Raw genomic sequence first — 23,403 nt, 5'->3', positions numbered from 1 at the left:
TGGCACATATTAAAAAAACTTGCAACATCAAATGTTGGCGAGGATGTGGAGAAAAAGGAACTCTCCTGCACTGTTGGTGGGAGTGCAAACTGGTCCAACCACTATGGAGAGCTGTGGGGAGATTTCTTGACCTACTAAACATAGAGCTTTCATATGATCCAGCAATTCCACTCCTAGGTATTTACCCAAAGGACACAAAAACATCAATTCCAAAGAGCACCTGCACCCCTATGTTTATAGCAGCACTATTTACAATAGCTAAGATTTGGAGACAACCCAAATGCCCAAAAATAGATGACTGGATCAAGAAGATGTGGTACATATACACCATGGAATATTACTCAGCATTCAAAAAAAGATAAACACATGCAATTTTCAACAACATGGATGGAGCTGGAAGGGATCATGCTCAGCGAAATAAGCCAGAAAGAGAAAGAAAAATTCCGGATGGCCTCACTCATAGCAGGAATCTAGAAAACTTAAATAAGGGACCAGGAAAACGAATAACTATAAAAAAGAAAATATCAAAATCAACAAACAACTATGAACCAGAGACACTCTATGGGGGGTGGGGGGCAGGGAAAGGAGGGCTTGGGGTCAAAATAAGGGGGTTGTAATTGTATGGGGAATATAAAAGTAAAATTTAAATTAAAAAAAATTCAGGGATCGAGGGGCCTCACTGGTGGCGCAAGGGGTTTAGCAATGCACTTGAAGCAATGTGCAGCTTCTGCAGCATGAGTTCGATCCCAGCCGGCCAGGGAGCTACCCACATGGTGCAGCAGACCTCTCCTGACTTGCCTGCTGCTCCCCTCAGCAGTGTATTTCAGTCAGTCTCCCTGTTCTGTTACCCACTCTGTCTCTGGTGAATCCTTTCACACACACACACACACACACACACACACACACCCCCGCATCTCTGGCCTGTACCCCAGCTCTGGTATGCATAAATAAATAAAATTTTTAAAAATCAGGGATACACTATACATCATTTCACTTTCTGGGGATTCTATGTACCATATTTGCTGTTTCTGCAAAGATGTAGACAAGGCTCCACTCTCCTTGACTAGCGGCAGGGTAAATGCTTCCATAGACCTTTCAGAGCCCAGAAACTACCACAGTATTATGTGACAGCAGTCTACTTTCAAAAGTCTGTAGGTTACATACTCAACGATAGAAATTAAAAAAAAAAAAAAAGGAACCTTCTATAGTGTTAGTTAGTGTTCTCCGGGCCTATTTTTTAGTCTAGAAGATCAATACAAAAGAGAACAAAAAGGCAATAGATTTTTCTTTTATAGATCCTGTGGCATAATTCTCAGCCAATATTTGATCCTTTCACCCTATAGAAGTCACCCACAGTAATCGTCATCCCTATGCCTATTCAGTGCACTTAAGTATAGAAATATCAGCCCCAGTTACCTGAAAATTATACACAAAATCTAATCCTGGTCTATTTCAAAGTAACCATTCTTGAAGTACTTTATACTCATTTTCCTGAATTCTAGTAAATGATATCCACGTTGAAGTCTATAGGGAGTAGTGAACTGATGTCTATAATTGAAAGTGCTAAAAAAAATAACATGGATTAATGGGTGGGTGGTGAGATGGACATATGTAAAAACACTTGTGCTAAAGAGTGCTGGCAAATCTATCTGGTGAATTCTTTAAATTTTACTCTTTGATACTTTTCATAAAAAATTTTAAATAATCATGTAATTATGTATTCATGTAAATAAATATGTAATTCATGTATTTATTAAAATTCTGCATATCAGTCAAATGGAAAATGAAATGAAGCCTGGTAAGCTAGACAAAAGAAAATTTCTTTTTCTAACGCAGAATTACCCCTATCGCTCTGAGAGTCATTTTCACCTGAGTTTCATATATCTTCTAGTCTGTTTAAAAATGAAATCTTCCGTGTTTTCTTCTTTTTTTTTGATTTACCATTCTAAATCTAATCTCCATTTAAAAAAATCTCCCAGATTTGTACCAACAATTCATGAAACACGCTTGAGTCCCCTTAAAAGACTCCAGCACCGCATTCCCCTTTCCACACAGATGGAACCCCAGGTACAATCTCAAAATATGTCACATCTTCCTGCTCAGTAAAGGTTCAGAGAATTTTTTTCTTTAATAAAATCTCTTTTAATCATAGTGTTCATTTTAGAGATTATTCTTCCTCTACATATCTAATGGGTATTCTTTTATATTTTCCTCCATGTCTTTATCCCTGTCTCAATTTGTTCCTATCTCTCAGCTATTTGATGTCCCTAGCACATTCTCCTCTGTCTATATCTGTTTCTCTCTGCCTAGACATGAAAGGGAAATTATAATGTACAAAAAATAAATAGAAACAAAACAGATTTCCCACCTCTATCCTCGGGAAAAGGAATTTCTTCCTACCTGATAAAATCTTCCAGTCTGGTTCTTTCAATTTCACCTTCTTTTCTTCAACCCTTAAGAAGCATTAGAAGAGGGGCGGAGCAACATGGCGGCGAGGAGACGCTGCGAGTAAGATCTCCCATTAAAAAAAGTTAATAGGGAGGAAAAGCGGCAGGTCCCAGTGAGAACTGGGAAACGGAAGATAAACGGACGACTCCAGCAAACTACCCAAAGAAGAAAGTTGCCAAAAAAGAGGACTAGAAGGGAGGAAAGCGCAGAACCCTGCTCCCCTCCCCCACCCACAAAGTCGGCACTCTCCGACCAACAGAGAGGAGGAAAAAAACAAACTAAAATGACCAACAAGAACAAACTACGCAGCAAGCAGGACTGTGAGTGGAAAGGAACTATTTCAGCCACCACACCCCGTGAACGGGAGCTGTGAAGAACCCAGCAGGATTCGCGTGGCGGTGAGCTCCAGGCACCATTAGAGAACAGCAGAGACCGAGGAAGACCCGCACACAGCCCAGGCCGGCTGGTAAGCTTGCGCGGAAAAGCGGAGCGCTGGAAAAGCAAACGCGGATTGGGATCGCTCGGAAAAGCCGCGCGCTTGAAAAGCAAACGCAGATCGGGAACGCGGCTGCCCAGGTCCCCGCGCCTGAGACCTAGGCTTGCGGGGAGACGCGCGGGGTCCCTCACTGAGGTGAAAGTCCCTCACTGAGTAATCAGAAACCAGGCGCCCAGACACAGGAGCGGGGTGCAAAAGGCGCCATTGCTGCGGCCACTGAACTGGGCTACAGCCCGCGTCCTGGACCTGAGGGCTTTGAACTGAGACCCGGGGCATGAAATTCGGGGCGTGGGCTCTCCACGACAGTGGGGCACAAGGCAGACACAGCACCCCAAAGCCGTTGAGGTTTTCCTTACCATTCCCACTCTGTTCCCTGCCACATGGGGTGAAAAACACAGCTCCCCAAGGGCTCTAGGTGAGATCTCTGGTGCCACATAGCGACCAGAAAAAAAGTCACTAACACCTTTCTTCAGAAAAGACCACTTGACAGGCAGAAGGCGGAGCCCATGGCCAGCTGGGAAGTTAGCCCACCCCAGGCCCCATCAGACCAGCAGTATGAGCCCACAGGGGGAGCAGGCACCCACGGCCAGGGCAGACCGGGCGCGCAGAAGAGTGTGCCTGAGACCGGATGCGCAGGGAGTGCATCCCATATCGCCATTTTAGAACAGGGACATTTCTTCAGTAAAGACTGCCTACAGAAGGCTCCCTCAGGAGCCAGAGGTGAGCGGGGAAGCTTGCCCACGCCAGGCCCTGTCTGGCCTGCAGTCCAAACCCAGAGGGGGAACAGGAACCCACCGCCAGGGCAGACCAAGCGCACAGGGGAGTGTGTCCCCACATCGCCATTTTAGAACAGCGACCCTTCTTCAGAAAAGACTGCTTGAAACTGACGGATAGATCCCGGAGAAGCCAGAGGGGAGTGGAGAAGTTCACCCAAGATGCCAGCCAGTCCCAGCAACACAGTATCCCAATGCATACGACAAATTAGAAAACAGACAGTAGGGAGTAGAAGAACCACACACAACCTAACAACCCCTCAGGAAAAAAGCACACCACAAAAAGAAAACCACCTCCCAGATTGTAACGACAGTAACTTGGAAGAACTTCTGAGCCTTCCAGAAAGAGAATTTAAATTTGCCATGATTAAAAAAATGACAGAACTCATGAAGGAAATTGAGTCCCTAAAGAGGGAAAACAATGCTCAGAAGAATGAAATTGAGTCCTTAAAGAGGGAAGCGAAAGAAACGCAGGGGATCAAAGAATTAATGGAGAAACTAAAGAACTCTGGGAAAAGCAATGAAAGCAGAATAGATGAAATGGAAGAACAAATAAGTACTCTTGAAGACACAGAAATAATAAGAACCAAAACAGAAAAGGAAAGAGAAGTACGAAGGAAAAAGAATGAAGGAAGACTTCGGGAACTATCTGACTCCATGAGGAAAGGAAATATAAGAGTCATAGGAATACCAGAAGGAGAGGAGAGAGATGTAGGAACAGAGAAAATATTCCAGGAGATAATTGAAGAGAACTTCCCAAATGTGAAGAAGGAGCTGAAAATTGATATACAAGAAGCAAGAAGAACACCAAACTTCCACGACGAAAGGAAAAATACAGCAAGACACATAACAGTGAAGCTCCCAAGAATCCAGGACAAGGAAAAAATAATGAAGCTGACAAGAGGGAAGAAACAGATAACATTCAAAGGAAAACGAATCAGGCTGACATCAGACTTCTCTGAAGAAACACTATGGGCAAGGAGAGAGTGGAGGGACATAGTCAACAGACTCCAAGAAAACAGATGTCAACCAAGAATACTCTATCCTGCAAAGCTCTCCTTCCTCTATGAAGAAAGAATAAGGACCTTCCCAGACAAAGAGAAACTCTGGAATTTCATTACGACTAAACCCCCACTCCAAAAAATACTACGAGCAGTCCTAAAGCCAGAAACTCAGAGGGACAAATAACAACGAAAGAAGGTCAAAAAAAAAGTTATTAAAAGAATAAATAAATGAAATCAAAGGAAAGACAAACACAATGGCAAATACAGATGCTAACATATCAATATTAACTCTAAATGTAAATGGACTAAACTCTTCAATAAAAAGACACAGAGTTGCAGCCTGGATTAAGCAACAAAACCCAACCTTTTGCTGTCTCCAGGAAACACATTTAGCTACAAAAGATAAAAATAGACTCAAAGTTAAAGGATGGAAAACAATCCTACAAGCAAATGGACCAAAAAAGAAAGCAGGAACAGCTATACTTATATCAGATAAAACAGATTTCAAACTCAAAAAGATAAAAAGAGACCCCAATGGTCACTATATTATGATCAAGGGGACAATACTTCAAGAAGAAATAACACTCATTAACATATACTCACCAAACGAAGGAGCACCAAAATATATCAGACAACTGTTGTCATCTCTGAAAACAGACATCACAGAAAACACATATGTAGTGGGAGACTTCAACACACCACTATCAACAATGGATAGATCTGGGCCTCCCCGGTGGCGCAGCGGTTGAGCGCTGGGTTGCGAAGCTGCCCACGGCCTCTGCAGCGCCGGTTCGATCCCCGGCTGCTCCCCGGCCACCGGAGGAGGATCCCGTATGGTGCGCAGACCTCTCCTGCCACCCGCTGCTCCCCTCAGCAGTGTCCTTCGGTCCTTCTGCCTGCTCTGCTCCCCGCTCTGGCTCTGGTGAATTCTCTCACCCTCCCGCGCTTCTGACTGTACCCAGTGCATGTATAAACAAAACAAACAAACAAATATAATAAATAAATAAAAACATGCCTCTATTAAAAAAAAACAATAGATAGATCAACAGACAAAAAATAAGTAAAGAAACTAAATCTCTAAATAAGGACCAAGAGCATTTGGGCTTAACAGACATCTATAGAACCCCAAAAAAACGGAGTACACATTTTCCTCAAGCGCACAAGGATCATTCTCCAGGATCGATCACATACTGGGACCCAAGACAAACATCAACAGATACACCAAGACTGAAATCATACCAACCATCTTTTCTGACCATGAAGGCATCAAACAAGAAATAAACCATAAAAAGAAGGCAAGGAACTTTCCTACCTCATGGAGACTAAAAACCACACTAATGGAAGACCACTGGACTAATGAGGAGATCAAAGAGGAAATTAAAAAATTCTTTGAATTGAATGACAAGGAGGGCACCAATATCCTCAATGTATGGGATGCAGCAAAAGCAGTAATAAGAAGAAAATATACAGCAATAGAAGCACACATCAAGAAACAAGAAAGAACTCAAAGAAACAACCTAATCTCGAAGCTCAAAGATCTAGAAAAAGAACAACAACAAAAAAACCAAAACCAGTAGGAGAAAAGAAATAATAAAAACCAAAGCAGAAATAAATGAAATTGAAACTAAAAAAACAATCCAAAAGATTAATGAAACCAAGAGCTGGTTCTCCAAAAAAATCAATAAAATAGACAAACCCTAGGCAGGCTCACAAAGGAAAAAAGGGAGAAAGCACAAATAAACAGGATCATCAATGAAAGAGGAGAAATCACAACGGACACAGCAGAAATCAAAAGAATAATCAGTAACTACTATGAAGAGTTATATGGAAACAAGTTCAACAATCTAGAGGAGATGGACAAATTCCTACAACTCTCCAATCACCCAAAGCTAGATAAAGAAGAAATAGAACACCTAAACAGACCAATTACAAGCAGCAAAATTGAAATGGTAATCAAAAACCTCCCCAAAAACAGAAGCCCAGAACCTGATGGATTTACAAATGAATTCTACCAAACATTCAGAAACAAATTAGTGCCTATCCTTCACAAACTCTTCCAAAAAATTGAGAAGGAAGAGACAAAACCAAACATGTTCTATGAAGCCAACATTAGACTAATAACAAAACCTAACAAGGACAACACAAAAAAGGAAAACTACAGGCCAATCTCCCTAATAAACACTGATGCAAAAATCCTCAATAAAATTTTAGCTATCAGAATCCAACAATGGATCCACAAGATAATTCACCACGACCAAGTAGGATTCATTCCAGAGACACAAGGATGGTTCAACATCCAAAAATCAATAAACGTTATCCTACACATCAACAAAAAGAAATATAAAAACCATATGATAATATCAATAGATTCCGAGAAAGCTTTTGACAAAGTGCAACACGCATTCATGATAAAAAGCCCTTGAAATTCTTGGGATACAAGGAACATACCTCAACATCATAAAGGCCATCTATGACAAGCCAACAGCCAGTATCATTCTCAATGGTGAAAAGCTGAAAGCAATTCCATTAAGATCTGGAACAAGACAAGGATGTCCACTCTCACCACTGCTTTTCAATAGAATACTGGAAGTCCTAGCCAGAGCAATAAGACAAGAGAAAGACATACAAGGAATCCAAATAGGAAAAGAAGAAGTCAAACTATCACTATTTGCAGATGATATGATAATATACATAGAGAACCCCAAAAACTCCACAGAAAAACTAATTCAACTCATCAATCATCAGTAAAGTGGCAGGATACAAAATCAACATGCCAAAGTCAGTAGCCTTCCTATACACAAACAATAAATCTGAAGAAGAAGAAATAAATAAACCATCCCTTTTATTATCGAAACAAAAAAAATCAAATATTTGGGCATAAATCTAACAAAAGAGGTAAAGGACCTATACAAAGAAAACTATAAAACACTGTTAAAAGAAATAGAAGAAGACACAAAGAAATGGAGAGACATCCGCTGTTCATGGATTGGAAGAATAAACATTATTAAAATGGCCATCCTACCAAAAGCAATCTACAGATTCAATGCTATTCCAATCAAAATTTCAATGTCATTCTTCAAAGAAATAGAGCAATTATTGATGAAATTCATATGGAATCACAAAAAACCCCGAATAGCCAAAGCTCTCCTGAAAAAAAAAGAAGGGAATGGAGGCATCACACTCCCAGACTTCAAACTATACTACAAAGCCATAATCATCAAAACTGCATGGTATTGGAACAAGAACAGACATACAGACCAATGGAATCGAATAGAAAATCCAGAAATAAACCCACAGATATATGGTCAACTAATCTTTGACAAAGGAGCAAAGACCATGCATTGGAGCAAAGAAAGTTTGTTCAATAAATGGTGCTGGGAAAACTGGGTCGCTACATGCAAAAGAACGAAGCTTGACTGCTACCTCACACCATACACAAAAATCAACTCAAAATGGATTAAAGAACTAGACATAAGACCTGAAACCATAAAATACATAGAAGGAAATATAGGCAAAACACTATGTGATTTGCACATCAAAGACATCTTTACAGACACATCACCCAAAGCAGTGATAGTGAAGGCAAAGATAAACAGCTGGGACTACATCAAATTAAAGAGCTTCTGCACAGCAAAAGAGACAATAACAAAAACAAGGAGAAACCCCACCAACTGGGAGAACATTTTTGTACACAACACTAATGATAAAGGACTGATCACAAAAATCTGCAAAGAGCTGAGGAGACTCAACAACAACAAAGAAAATAATCCAGTCAAAAAATGGGCAGAAGAGCTAAAAAGAAACTTCTCTGACGAGGAAATGCAAATGGCCAACAGGCATATGAAAAAATGTTCAAGATCACTTGTAATCAGGGAAATGCAAATCAAAACTACCATGAGATACCATCTTACACCAGTGAGAATGGCACATATTAAAAAAACTAGCAACAACAAATGCTGGCAGGGTGTGGAGAAAAAGGAACTCTTCTGCACTGTTGGTGGGAGTGCAAACTGGTCCAACCACTATGGAGAGCTGTGTGGAGATTTCTGGACCTACTAAACATAGAGCTTCCATATTATCCAGCCATTCCACTCCTAGGTATTTACCCAAAGGACACAGAGACATCAATTCCAAAGAGCACCTGCACCCCTATGTTTATAGCAGCACTATTTACAATAGCTAAGCTTTGGAAACAGCCCAGATGCCCCAAAATAGATGACTGGATCAAGAAGATGTGGTACATATATACCATGGAATATTACTCAGCATTTAAAAAAGATAAACACATGCAATTTGCAGCAATATGGATGGCGCTGGAAGGGATCATGCTCAGTGAAATAAGCCAGAAAGAAAAAGAAAAATACCGGATGGTCTCACTCATAGCAGGAATCTAGAAAACTTAAATAAGGAACCAGGAAAATGAATAACTGTAAGAAAGTGAAAATCAAAATCAACAAAAAACTATGAACCAGAGACACTTTTTGGGGGGTGGGGGGCAGGAGGGGAGGGACTGGGGTCAGAATGGGGGGGTTGAAATTGTATGGGGAATATAAAAATAAAATTTATTATTAATTTTAAAAAAGAAGCATTAGAAATTCCCTTGAGGACAGGAAATCCCAAGATCACAATGACACATCAGCATTTCCAGTATTTAATACTTTCCCGGGAAAAGGCAGGGGAGTATGCGGAGGAACAAAGACTGTTTATGATTACTGACACATTCCTTGTACTTCTGCATGTTTTACTACATTAAATTAAAATGGTCCTAAGTAATATTCCATTGTGTATATGTACCACTCAGCAATCAAAAAGGATAAACACATGCAATTTGTAGCAATGTGGATGGCGCTGGAAGGGATATGCTCATCGAAATAAGCCAGAAAGAAAAAGAAAAACATCGGATGGTCTCACTCAGAGCAGGAATCTAGAAAACCTAAATAAGGGACCAGGAAAAAGAATAACTATAAGAAAGGAAAAATCAAAATCAACAAACAACTATGAACCAGAGACACACTATGGGGGGGGGAGGGATTGGGGTCAAAATAAGGGGGTTGCAATTGTGTGGGATATATAAAAATAAAAATTAAAAATTAATTAATTAATTGATTGATTAAAATGGTCCTTTAGGGCCTCCCTGATGGTGCATAATTCCTGCTCTGCTCGCCACTCTGTCTCTGGTGACCTCACATTTGCTCACAAGGGGATGGATAATTTGGGGGGTTATTGGGAATCTATTATTAGGAATATGTTTTCTTCTCTATGCACATCAATTCTATTAAAAGCCTTTCACATTAAGAGTCTGCTTTGTTTGCCTTTGTAGGATGGATGCCTGGAGCCCTTTTATTGCGTGCACCCCTAACAGTTTGAGATCCTTGGATGTCCTTTATCACATGCTAACACCAATAGATCTGGGATCAGGAGTCAAAAGGAATATATAAATAGTTATGTGTGTGGTCATATGAGTTAGGGTAAGAGTACAGTTTGTCTAGCAAGAGACCTAATACTAAAATGCCTTAAAGAACAAGACAGTCATTTCCTTCTCCCATAGCTAGTCCAAGGTGGGTGTTCCAGATTGGCAAGAGCCTTCTCTCCACAGTTAAACCCCTTTCCCACTATTCAAAGACCCATGATCATAGTCAACATATAGCACCTGAGGTTTCTGCAGCATCGTCCCTGGAGCCAGATGGAAGGGTGTAAGAACCAAACCGAGAGATTTCTTCCTAAACCAGTGAGCAGAAGTTGCTCACATCCCTCCCACTCATATTCAAACGGTCAAGCCCTTAGTCACATAGTCACACTCAGCAGCAGGGAGGGCTTGAGGTTTGATTTCCAGTTAATCAACCTATGCACAGCAGCTTAACTCCATTACCATCACATGTGTTATACACGTTGACCACCAGTATGTATCTAAAAGTTTGAAGACCCATTATTGTAATGCAGTGTTTATTTTCTGGTAGATGCATTCAAGTAAATGGGGTCAAATGAAGTGTTTTGAAAGTATCTGTCAATAGAAGGACAGCATATCATTAACAGAGAGGAATTCAAGCTTCTCTGTTTTTTAGGGATTGTTCAATTTGCCCCAAAACCTAAAGGGCCTCCTACACAGAGGACAACTTCCAGAATGATAGGCTAATTCATTTTTCATCAGTTGTCTACATTCATGATGTGGAGATAAAAGGGATGATGTTAGTTGGAAAGCATCACCCTGCATATAAGCAAGATGTTGGCTGATTCTGACTTTCTTTCAGAAATAAGTTCTCATATGTAATAGTCTTCGGCAAAACAGAGAAGCTCAGTTATTTCATGCTAATCAGTGCTTTCAGTTTTCTCTACCTTCCCTCTCAGGTAGCCAATTTCTCTGCTCTGACTTGCCTACCCAAGTCCCATTGGCCGTAGCTTGGACCCCAAGATCATTTTGGACTCACCGAAGTTGCTTAAGCAGGAAGGTTCTTATTTTTTCTGTTAATTCGGGGCATTCACCACTTTCCTCTGTATCTTCCTTGACCTCCGAGTCCTTTTCCTACTTCTGTATACTATTCTTTCACGGGGCAGAGGTTTGCTACCGAGTTTGGGTTCCCCCAAAAAGCAGATCCTAAAACAAGGACTTGGGGTGTAGGGAATTTATTTGAAAAGTTGTCCAAGGAAGCAAGAGAGGGAATATGGGAGATAAGCACGAATGGAATACCTGCTAAAAAGTGTGCATTAATGAGTGTTACCTCTGTAGGAAACTGGGGTTCAGTCGCACCCAAGAATCTCAATATGGCCAAGAGAACCAAGCCAGGGAGAGGCGGTTGGGATTGAGTCACACAAAGCCAACTCTCAGTGGTTGAGGATTGCCCCTAGGGAAGAAGAGGGGCGGGGACCGCTAAGTCCTCAGGTCTTCTATGCTGCCAGTAAGCAAGCTGGGTAAACTCTCTCAGTGAGAGAGAAAAGTCTAAGCAGTGAAACTGAAGAACCCTGGGGGAACCCTGTGCGCATGCTCAGAGACTGCCTCTCCTCAGATCCCAGCCTCTCTCCCCCGCCCTCCACATTGCCTGTGAGAGGCAGTGGGCGCATCAGCTGTGGAGCTACAATTACCAAATTTTTTTTTTATTTTGATATGTCAATTTTATAAATTCAAGCATCTAAGCAAACTTATGAAAGGATAGGAATAGGATGTGTAATTTCTTTTTTTAAATAAATTATTTTATATATTACATCATTTTTCATTTTGTATAATGTATGCATTTCATTTTGGTTATATTCCCCATACAATCCCCAACCCCTTTTTCTGACAATAATCCTTCTTCTCCTCCCCCACCCCCCACTGTAGTGTGTCTCTGGTCTATAGTTGCTTGTTGATTTGGATTTTTACTTTATTGCAATTAGTCTTTTTCTTTTTTTTTTTAAAGATTTATTTATTTATTTGTTTGTTTGTTTGTTTATACAAGCACTGGGTACAGTCAGAAGTGTGGGAGTGTGAGAGAATTCACCAGAGTCAGAGCAGGTAGCAGAGCAGGTAGAAGGACTGAAGTGCACTGCTGAGGGGAGCAGCGGGTGGCAGGAGAGGTCTGAGCGCCATGTGGGGCCCTCTTCCGGTGGCCTGGGAGCAGCCGGGGATCGAACCGGCCCTGCAGAGGCCGCGGGCAGCTTTGCAACCCAGCGCTCAACCGCTGCGCCACCAGGGAGGCCCTGCAATTAGTCTTTTTCCTGGTCCCTTATTTAGGTCTTCTAAATTCCTGCTATGGGACATTCCCAGCAGCGCAGCGGTTGAGCGTTGGGTTGCAAAGCTGCCCGCGGCCTCTGCAACGCCGGTTCGATCCCGGACTGCAGGGGAGGGTCCCACATGGCACGCAGACCTCTCCTGCCGCCCACTGCTCCCCTCAGAAGTGTATTTCGTCAGTCTGCCTGTTCTGCTCCCCACTCTGGATCTGGTGAATTCTCTCGCCCTCCAGTGCTTCTGACTCTACCTAGTGCTTGTATAAATAAATAAATAAATCTTAGAAAAAAAAAATTCCTGCTATGAGTCAGACCATCTGGTATTTTTCTTTTTCTTTCTGGCTTATTTTGCTGAACATGATCCCTTCCAGCTCCATCCATGTTGCTGCAAATTGCATGAGTTTATCTTTTTTCATTGCTGAGTAATATTCCATTGTGTATATGCACCACATCTTCTTAATCCAGTCATCTATCTTTAAGAAGACTCCTAACCCTAAAACTTCAGTCTCTGGCCTCCCCGGTGGCACAGCGGTTGAGTGCTGGACTGTGAAGCTGCCTGCAGCCTCTGTAGCACCAAGTCGAACCCAGGCTGCTGGTGAGGGTCCCACAAGGTGCACAGACCTCTCCTGCTGCTCTTGCTGCTCCCCTCAGCAGTGTACTTCCTTAGTCTGCCTGTTCTGCTCCCCACTCTGACTCTGGTGAATTCTCTCACCCTTCCATGCTTCTGACTGTACCCAGTTCTTGTATAAATAAATAAATAATATATCTAAAAAAAATACTTTGGTCTCCCTCCCGCTGATATCTCACCATGAGTGGGGCTACAACCCTTAGATCAGGAGTTACAAGTCCTTCCTTTTTGCTCTCCCCAGTTTATGCCAAAATCCACCATTGTTGTCATCATGGCTTGCTGGGTTCATTTCCCTCCATGATGTTTCCCTCCTTAAACTGAGAGCAGTTCAAGGATGGAAATTCTATCTTTTTTTGCAATAATAAGCACGTAATAGGATCTAAACAAATATTTGCTGAGTGGTTGTAAATGGCAAATAATAACTCCAATAGTAGGCCTACTTCTGTGGAGGGTACTACATTTTCATTTGAACTCTCTCCTCCTTCTTATTTGACTACATAAGGCAGGCTATTATTTCAAGAAAGACCTAAGTAGATAGCTGAGGAGTAGGAAAGGAAGAATCTTTTCTTTGCAACTGAAAAAAAACCCCACCTTTTTAATTAACCAAGGGCAGGAGAAAACTGGTTCTCTAAAATCAGATCGTCAGAAACTTTGCTATTTAAAATCACATTTAGTGAGAATGAAACCCCCCTTTCTTGCCTGCAGGATCTAAGTCATTTTAATGGAGAAAAACAACCTCAACTTCCAGCTCAGGCACAGAGTTTCACAGAAGGGGCTTGCACACAGCTTTCCACATTTATCTTAACTTTGCACTTTCTAAGGAAACAAGATCCTGAGTTCCCCTCTCAGTCCAATCCTGATGTCCATTATAAACGGGCCTGCTTTGCTTTGAGCAAAGTTGAAATTTGACCTAAACACCATCCATCCCCCAAAACACTATAACAAGTCTGTGTCTTCCTTTGGTGAAGAACCCCATCCTATCTGTAGTGTGTGGTCCCTAACTCAGCAAGTTAACCTCACTTTGCAGACAGCAAGTATCTCCCTGGTAGTTTCTATCAGATGGACATTATCACCTCTGGCCAATTTGTAGCCAGATTAATTTATCAGGGTTGCCAGTCATTGTCAGGGAAAGCACTTAGTGACAAGAAGACTGGCCAGTAAACTGCAGGCAGGAGCTAAGCCACAATTTTATAAATGACCTAGAGGTTTGGGGGGCATCCTTGAATTTTGAGAATGGCAAATTTACATGGTAGATCAGAACCTGGAGTAGGAGGGGTAAAGGGTGTAAACATTATAAGGTGAAACAGCCATTTACTCTTTGCCTGCCTGGAATTTCTCCTTATGGAAAACTATCACTCTACTCTTAGCTCCAGTGGATCCTGGACCATGGAAATGGTCCCCACACTTTTGGTCCAAAAGTCAGCATTTGACCCAAGCACAGCCAATCAAAATCCTTCCTGCAGTTTTCTTTTCTAACATCTCTGGTAATGAAGCTTTAAAGATATAATGCAGAAGTTTCTGGTTGCCATGGTTTCCGCTTTGTGGGGATTTTTTGGCCAATCTGACCCCCCAAAACACAGAGAAAAGCAAAGATGAAATCTGGGAGAGGGCATTTTGGTGGCTGGCGTGGTGGTTATATACAGATGTCGAGGTATCAGTTGGACACCTGCAACTTAGTGCTGAATTCCTCAATAATAAAAAGGAGAAATCCCAGAAGACATTCAAGTGTGTGCTCTTAACCACTTTTTTTTAACTTACTTAAGCTAGCTCAGTTTGAATTTTGATCACTTATAACTCAGAATTATCACTGAGACCTTTGCACAAATACAATTTAAAACTTGTCCCTGGGTTCTCTCCAGTACTTTTGTACTTGAACTTTATTCCATCTGTCCAGATGCAAGCCTTCCTTTCTTTCTGTCAGATAATGAACGCAAATAATTCAACATCTTCTCCTACTTTCTTTTGCTACCAGGAATTTCTAGAGCCAAACAGCACACACAGCTGCAGCAAATGTTTGTACATTCACATAACTTAGCCCTGGAAAGGCTCTTAAGCATCATTTAGTCAAACCTCATTATTTTGCAGAGAAAATGAGGTCCAAATAGTGATGTGATTTGCCCAAGGGACGCATAAGCAATTAACAGTCTTTTTTTTTAACAGCTATTTTCTTGAGTAACTGATGACATCGGCTACTTTTTATGTTCTCTTGGTTCTTTTAGTCGAAAACCTACTCAAATAAGAGTGTCTCCACTTTCACCTTCACTGATGGGAGAACAGATGGCAGAGGATCAGAGGAAGATTCCCAGGAAAGTAGGCGAGGAAAGAAACAGAAATGATGGTTTTTAACCACAGATGTAATACTATTGTGACCCAATAAAAGCCTAGAACTTTACACATAAGATGGCATTCACAGTGATTTCAAAAGGGAAGGGACTGTTGATGAGCTAGGGAAGAGGTGTATTAGAGCTGGTAAGAAAACACTTGGTCCCAAACTCAGGAATTCCTGAAACATGCTTAGAGATCTAGTGCTCTAAATTTTGAAGACATTTCTTCACACCTAACAGAATGAATCAGGCTATGCTAGTCACAAATTTGTGACTGAGTGTATTCAATTAGAGCAGTATGAAAACCAGGTTTTCTGGTTACCAGAGTATCAGCTGTAAGCCATCAGTTGCACAAACCCGTTGTGGGCGACAAATGACAAGGAAATGAATTACTAAATTCAATCTGTAATTTAAAATATCTTGTGGGGTCTTTGGGAAATAAGATGCCAGCAGCAATGATAAATTAAAAAAAGCCTAATTGTCAACTCCATGAATCCATATTAGACCTCTCTAGAAGAAGGTGCTTATTAGTGGACAGATAAGCTTCCATTGGTAGCATTAAATTTATCTCCCTCTCAAATTCCTTGAGATCTGAAGATATACGTAGGATCACATTGTTGTTCCCTACCCCACTCCCTACAAACCTAGAGACATAAAGGTATTCCTTATTTGGGGCAAGCGAGGAAGGCATCAAGGATCTTTAAACTACCCCTCCATCTCACCCACTGACACTGCATTCCCAGAGGTGGACAACAACCCAAAGATCAACAGATTCTAGCTGGGAGGGGCACTGAATTGACCTTTTAGAATTCAAGAGTCATCTCAAAAGCTGTGTTCTCTGGAGAAACAAGAATTCTGCACCCACAACAAAGGACAGAACAGAGAACGGTAGGGGAGGGAGGCAGATGGGGTGTGGGCATAGGTGTTTTGGTGGAGGGCAAGTGGAACATGAGCACACATGGAAGAGCAAAAATGTTACCCAAAAATTAAAATAAAATTTTGGGCAATAAAAAATACTGTACTTCACAAAGTTTGGATTGATCAAATGGTTGGCACTTGGTGGTGGGGCAGGATGCTCACTGTACTATTCTTTCAGTTTATTAAAAAATGTGAGATTTTTTGTAATAAAAAGTTAAACAGAACTCAAAAATTTAAAAAAAAAGACAAGGGAGAAAGCAAACAAAAAGAAAAAAAAAAACATAGTTAGGCTTTGTACTGTCAAAGTCTGGACTGCATCGGGTCATCCATAGGATGTGATCCTATTCAAACTTTACCCAGAATGTCATAATTCTGTTACCCAACTTCATCACAGTGCAGGGAAACAGAGGCAAACCTGTTGTGGGACAAAGGATTTGCTTTGTGTCTTTATCTGCTAAAGGCAAGTTTTTAACATTTACTAGGATAGAATTGTGTGAAGAGGAATAATCCTCTTCTCTTCCAAGAATGCTCAGTTTTCATATAGTGATTAATCACAGTAAGTTCAAGAGGTCCCAGCCAGGAGTCAAGGATCCCAAGGATGGCCCTATTGGTTGGGCCATTCCATTATTGGTGACAAGCATAATTTACAACTTTAAATGACAAACTCTACTCTCTAAAATACATATTCTAACAACTGTACTTCCTTTCAACACAAACTAATGGTCTCAGGGTTACTAGTCAATATTTCCCCATACTTTATATCAAGTAAACTTTTAAATATTATAGGAAACTGCCTTTTTTGAAAACTGACTAAGCCTAAAATCAACTTTATGGTGCTAAGACACAGGTCAACAATGAGTTTAACAACACCTTTTTGCAACTAGCATCTAATTAATTTCTGATCTTCCTAATCTATGCAAAACAGGCTCTGGGAAGGTTAACAATGGCAGCGTTTATCTTGGTTTTGATTTTGTTTTTTCCTCCCAGACTTGTCTGGCTGTTTCTGACCTTTTTCTGTGAGTCCCTTCTAGAAGGTGCTCTGGATATGTGGCAGGCTTTTGGGCCTCAGTGGCCTGTTTCGGGCCACCCTGTTTGGCAGGACATTTACCCACGAGGGAATGCATAACTTCAGGTGCTTGATTTAGAGACTATATTCATTGTCTATTCTGTATTACACACCCGTTGTATTAAAGTTTTTAATATTAAAGGTCTTACATGTTTTGTCTTGATGCGACAGATGGCAGATCCTATTTAGAGCAGGCAGACTTGGGGGTTCTGGGGTGCCCCTCTCCCTGCCCTGTAAGAGTTATAGTAGTTACAAGGACAGAATGGGAGATTTAGAGAATGAGACTCAGAAAAGGATGATTGACATAGGCTGCCTTCCAATCATCACTCAATCTAGGAGTGGAAAAGCCATCCCTTGGGACCTATCATCCCTCCATGTCAGCGTGAGCCTGAGTCCCAGCGGACACCAGCCTCCCCTCCAAGGGCAGCAGGGCAATTGGGCCAACCCCAGGTCCTCCCTAGCTTGCGGCTCTACACTGCCCCACTGGAGCCATGGGAAACAGGAGCCTAGAGCGAAGGATGCCCCATAGTCTCCTCCTTGCCTAGGAGTAGCCAAGTCAGCAGCTAGTGACCTGTGTTCCAGCTGGGCCCTGGCTGCACCTGACCATCCAAGGGCTTCAGGAGGCTGTGCTGGTGTCAGTGGTGTGGACTGGGCTTGCCAGGAAGGGGAAAAGGAAGCAGCCATGGACAGCAGGGGTGGGGCTCTTATCTGAGCAGGAAGTCCAGGGAAGGGAGCCCTTGATAGTGACATCACCGCCCTGCCATGACACCCCACAGAACTTGGAACCTGGTCACCAGGTTCTGAAGACAAACCCAACCCAGCTCATTTGTCTTGAGGTCTAGGACGAGACGAAATGTCTTGCTATTGTTGTTGTTGGCCCAGATCCACAGACAGTGGCTCAAAAAAAGGCCAAAGAAACTTGTGGCATGCTTTCCTAAAATGCTTTAGGAAGCTGTGTGGATATCGCAAGTCTTTAGTCAGAGTTGCTCCCGAGGTAACAAGGGGGGCCCTGGACAGGCCAGGCCAGGCCACCACTCTGATTCCCCCGACCCAGCCTAGACCCTGTGTGTGCTTGTGTTGTGGGGTGGGGGGTCTGTGTGAGTGAGTGTGTGTGCTCATGTGGGGAGGGGCTGGCCAACCCAGGAAGTGGATCAAGGTCACACCCAGGACCAGCCTGGCTGGTGGGATGCCCCAACAGCCACAGCTGCTCCATCTTGCCCCAGCTGGCTCCCACCTTACAGGTATGTGTGTGTTTATTTCTAGGAGGTGGTCTTTGATGTGCAAATTCAAGATATCCTGAGAAAACATAACTACTCACCTCCCAAATACTGGGAAAGGCTCTTTATGAGACCCAAGGATGACACAAAAGGGAGCCACAGCTTTCAGACTCTGGCCCAGGTCCACAAGTCTTGGCAGCATGACCTGGAGACTGTGGAAGAGCTGCCCGAGAGTGAGTAGCCCAGAAGGGGGTGCCCAGGCCCAACTGGGTGGGGTAGGTACATATCCCCCTGGAAGGAGACCGCACAGGCTGGATAAGCCCCAGCAGCTGTCAGGTCTAGGACTTCTAGCTGCCAGATTTAGGGGAGGAAATGCCTGGGGGCCACTGGGCTGGGCTGGACTGGCCTCAGGGCTGTGGGGTGTGGCCTGTTTGCAAAGGTATGTAGCAGCCTGGCGTGTAGCTGATGGTTTCTTCTGTTGCACTCCAGCTCCGTCTCAAACAGAGCAGTCGGACTCCTCTGAATGTCTTCTGACAGTCCAGGAGCCCAGCCAAACCGGTGATTCAACAGAAACTGACAGCAAAGGTGCAGAAGAGACTGTAGAATTAGCTTTTTTATATGCTGTTCCTCAGGGACATGCACCCCCAGCAGGCGAGCTGGGGCCATCAAAAACCATTCAGGATGCTGCAGGTACTCCTGAGGACCTGCACCGCTGAAGGGTCAGCTTGACACTGTCCAAGGTCCTGAAGGAGGTCCCCAGGCAGCTGTACTCATAGCACCTCTGCTGGGGGAGCCAGGCCAGGGCCTGAAAGACTCAGGACAGCCTGCTGGGGGTGAGCTCACCCCACCCCTGCTGGGGGAGGCAGACCCAGACCCACCTCCCGCTGGATGTCCTGAGGCTGCCACAATGACACCACCACAGCAGGTGGAGCCAGGCCCTGGCCATCAGAATGCAGAACATACAGAGGTTGCTGAGATCCAGCTGTAAGGGGGACAGGTTGTCTTTGTGGACTCCACCCCCACTCCAGACCAAAGCCATCAAGTCTTGGGAAAAACAAATCCCATCACCACCCGAGGGAAGGTTGCTGGGACCTGAGTTTGGAGTTCAGCAGCCAGGTTTGGTATAAAATCAGATACGTGGGTCTTGGGGGGGGTCTCTCTCTCCTTGGCTTCACGGCTCTTGGCTCGTGGCCAGCTCTCAGAGTGCCATTGGGATTCCAGGCCGGCGGAAAGGGGAGGACGCATTAAAGGGTTTATCTCCCTCTTTTCTCCCTGAGTTGTACATTTCCTCATTTCCCCTTCCCTTGTGAATAAACCTTTTATTATCCTTTTGTGTGTGCCTGCAGTAGAGTATTAATAAGCCTTTTTAAGCATGTGGGTGAGGACCCACAGTCAGGCAACCTGTTTTATATTGGGGCTGCCATGTAACAAAACCAGTCTTGCTGGGGGTGGCAGGCCCTGGCCCACCTCCCATGGGATGTCCTGAGGCTGCCGAGAAGATAGCACCCCAGTAGGGGGGGGTAGGCCCTGGCCCCAGAACGCAGGACATGCTAACTCAGACCACCCTGAGGGAGCAACCTGGTCCTGGTTAACATCCCGCAGGTTAGACAAGAAGGTGCAACCTCACAACAACCCTGCCTGGGGAAGCAGCCACTGCAGGGATCCTGCAGGAAAACCAGAGGGGGCTCCCCTGACACTACCCCTCAAAGGACCCAACCCTTTGCCCCACATCTTGCCTGCTCCCCTTCCGGGAGCAGCTGAAAACTCAATGCCATTGCTTCCCAAACCCTTCCTCACCCACCTCCCAGCCACACGCCTTCGTTGATCTGCAAACTCGCCTCTACCCACTAAGGCCCAGCCCTTCTCTTATAGGTCTTAATTTTTGATTCTAATTTATTTCAAGTTCAGTTTTGATTTTATTTCCTATAAGTTTTGTTTATTGTGTTAATGTTAATAAAGTTTGTGTTCATTTTAGCTGAGCTGTCCACTCCTTGGCATCCAGTCCCTTCACACTACCTTCTCACTACCTACTTGCAGAAGATGATGTCCCCAGTGGGACCCTATGGCCAAACCACTTTCTGCCCAGCCCCCCACAGCCCCTGCTGCCCTCAACTTCCTGCTGCCTCTATTCCTACCCCTGCCTGGGGTTTCCTAGGATGGAACTATGTAAGGGGTGACTTTATGATCTGCCCAGCTATTTTCAGACAAAGAGATTCACTGTGGGTTCCCTTTCTATGCAATAGGGTATTTGTTCTTAGAGAGGGAAATTTGATTGGTTCCACTAGGAGATGTTGAGGGGAAGCCCTTGGAGTGAGACGTGCACACTGTTGTGTGGATGCACAGCTCAAGGGGCTTCAGGGCAGGTGATAGGGGACACAGCTGCCTGTCTTGTGGCCACAGCAAAAACAGGAACTGTGTGGACAGCTGGAGGACAGACCTCTCATGGGAAAAAGCTCCTCCCCACACATGGGCATAGCAAGTGTTCATGTTCCTGTGCCCATAAACTCCAGAAAGTCCATGTTTCCAAAGGATCAAAGTGCCCAGGTGTCCCCCAGGGAAAGCCAACCACAGTGCAGGCCCGTCTCATCAGAGTGGCTCCTCTCCCACCAGGACACACCATGAACCCGCAATTGGGACGATACTGGGCAGCTCAGAGGGGCAGGCTGTGAGTCTGGGGACACCAGGCCTGGTGACCCAGTGAGGAGGCAGAGGCCCCAGCAGGGCCCTGGATTTTGCGGGAGCCTGTACTTGTGGGAGTGTGTTTTGTGTGTGTGTATGTGTGTGTGCACACACACACAAACTTATTGTGGGGCTGTTGCAGGGAGGATCTGGAGCCTGGGCTCTTCTGGAGACCCTCGTCATTGACCTTGGCCAGTCCATGCCAAGAATTTTTGAGAAGCCCTTGCTGGGCCTGTGGGCCATCCCCTTGGATCTCCCCCAGCAGGGGCCAATGAGAACAGAGGATCCTTGAATCTTTTCTGAGGGCTTATGTCTTGGGGAAATTCCCCAGAAATATCAACATGAATAAGAGGAATTGTCTTGTGGGAGGAGTCCCGAGTCATTGTCCCCTTCAGGCATTGGCAGGTATTTTACTGAATAAATTGGTGTTGTCAAAACAATAAATTAGTGCCCACAATTGCCCTCTGGAGAGTGGTTCTATGCTCAGGCCCAAACCAGCTCCAGGGCACAGGCGACACCAGGGGGTAGTGCAGCCTTCTGCTGAGCTGTGAGGCCTGGCTGAGCATCCTCTATTGTTTGGGCTTGGGTTTGTGTTTATTTTCTTGTTTTTGATTTGACATAAACCATAAAGGACCAAGAGAACACAGTTCCTATGTCCAATAGGCCCTTGTAAGGTCGAGGCCGGGGCAGAGATGGGGCTCAGAGGGGGGGAACTTGAAACTGCTGCCACCTGTATCCCGGGAGCTGGCTCTGCCTGGTTTGCACCGACCCTGATAAGCAGCATTGGAAGAACAACCAGTTCTGAGAGAAAAAACTTCTTTGAAAAGCAACTTCCACTCCGCATTCTCCACCTTCCACCAAGGCCAGACCCCGCCCTATAAAAACTTGCCCTTATCCCCCAACAGCGAACCTCACCCTGTGAGCGCAATAAATTTCTTGCCTGTGAGAAACTTAGCCTGGCTCTCCTTTTCTTTACTGCCCCAATCCTTTTGTTAGGGGTAAAGGATGTCCTGAGCTAATCCCATATAGGCTTTGTGGACTCCACCCCCACTCCAGACCAAAGACATCAGGACATTGGGAAAGACAAATCCCATCACCAACAAAGGGAAGGTGGCTGGGACCTGAGGGTGGAGTTAAGCAGCCAGGTTGGGTATAAAAACCGAACACGTGGGCCTTGGGGTCTCTCGCTCTTTCACTCGCCTCCTGGCTTCACGGCTCCTGGATGGTGTTCCTGATGGGGAGACAATTCTACTTTTCCATGAATTGCAAAGGAGAAGATGTCACTGAACAAAAAATATTTCTCAAAGAAGCCTGAGACTGAGGCAAAAGGAATGGGATCGGGGGGAGTTGGGAGTATGTAGGATTTTTCCTCCTGCTTTCAGTTAACTCGGAAAAGTTTTTCTCCTTACAAGAAAAATGGTAGATGGTAGAGCCTGGAAGAGCTGTGTTAAGACACATTGCAGAAGCAAAGGCAAAATTGCTTTCTCATCACAGAAGTTGGCAAAGAAAGAAAATTCAAGAACAAGAACCCAGCACAGAGAAATGGGACAACAGGGTGGGACTTCAACTCCCCCCAGCCTCTGCAGTCATCAGCATCATGCCCTGTCTCCCTGAGCACAGGGATTTCCAACCTTATGGAGTCATTATTAGTCTTGGCTGGGAAGAGACCTTGAGCTTCTCATGCCTCTTTTAAATATCTAGAATAGGATCAGCACCACCTGGGAACTGTCAGAAATTCAAACATTTGCATGTATCCTGATTTCTGAAACAGAAACTCTGGGGGTGGGAGAGAGGTATGGAGCCCAGCCCAGGACTCCCACGCGATCCAGATTCAGCCAATATCTGAGAAACTCTGCTCAAAGATGTCAATATTGTCACTTCCCCACAACCAGACCCAGTGAACCTGTTAGGGGGAAAGGATGTCCTGAGCAAAGTCCATACAGGCTTTGTGGACTCCACCCCCACGGCACTGAGAACTACAAATCCCATGATCACCAAAGGGAAAGTTGTGAGGACCTCAGGGCAGAGTTAAGCAAGTAGGCTCTCTGTTTGGGTTTTTAACTGGACAAGTGGCCTGGGTGAGGGTCACTGGCTTGACCAGGAGGCATGCTAGGTTTTTTGGCCAGCTCAGTGGGTCACTGGGATTCCAGCT

This window comes from Talpa europaea (genome assembly GCF_964194135.1).
Source record: "Talpa europaea genome assembly, chromosome: 1".
In the NCBI taxonomy this organism is placed as follows: domain Eukaryota; kingdom Metazoa; phylum Chordata; class Mammalia; order Eulipotyphla; family Talpidae; genus Talpa; species Talpa europaea.
This window is presented reverse-complemented; position numbering follows the sequence as displayed.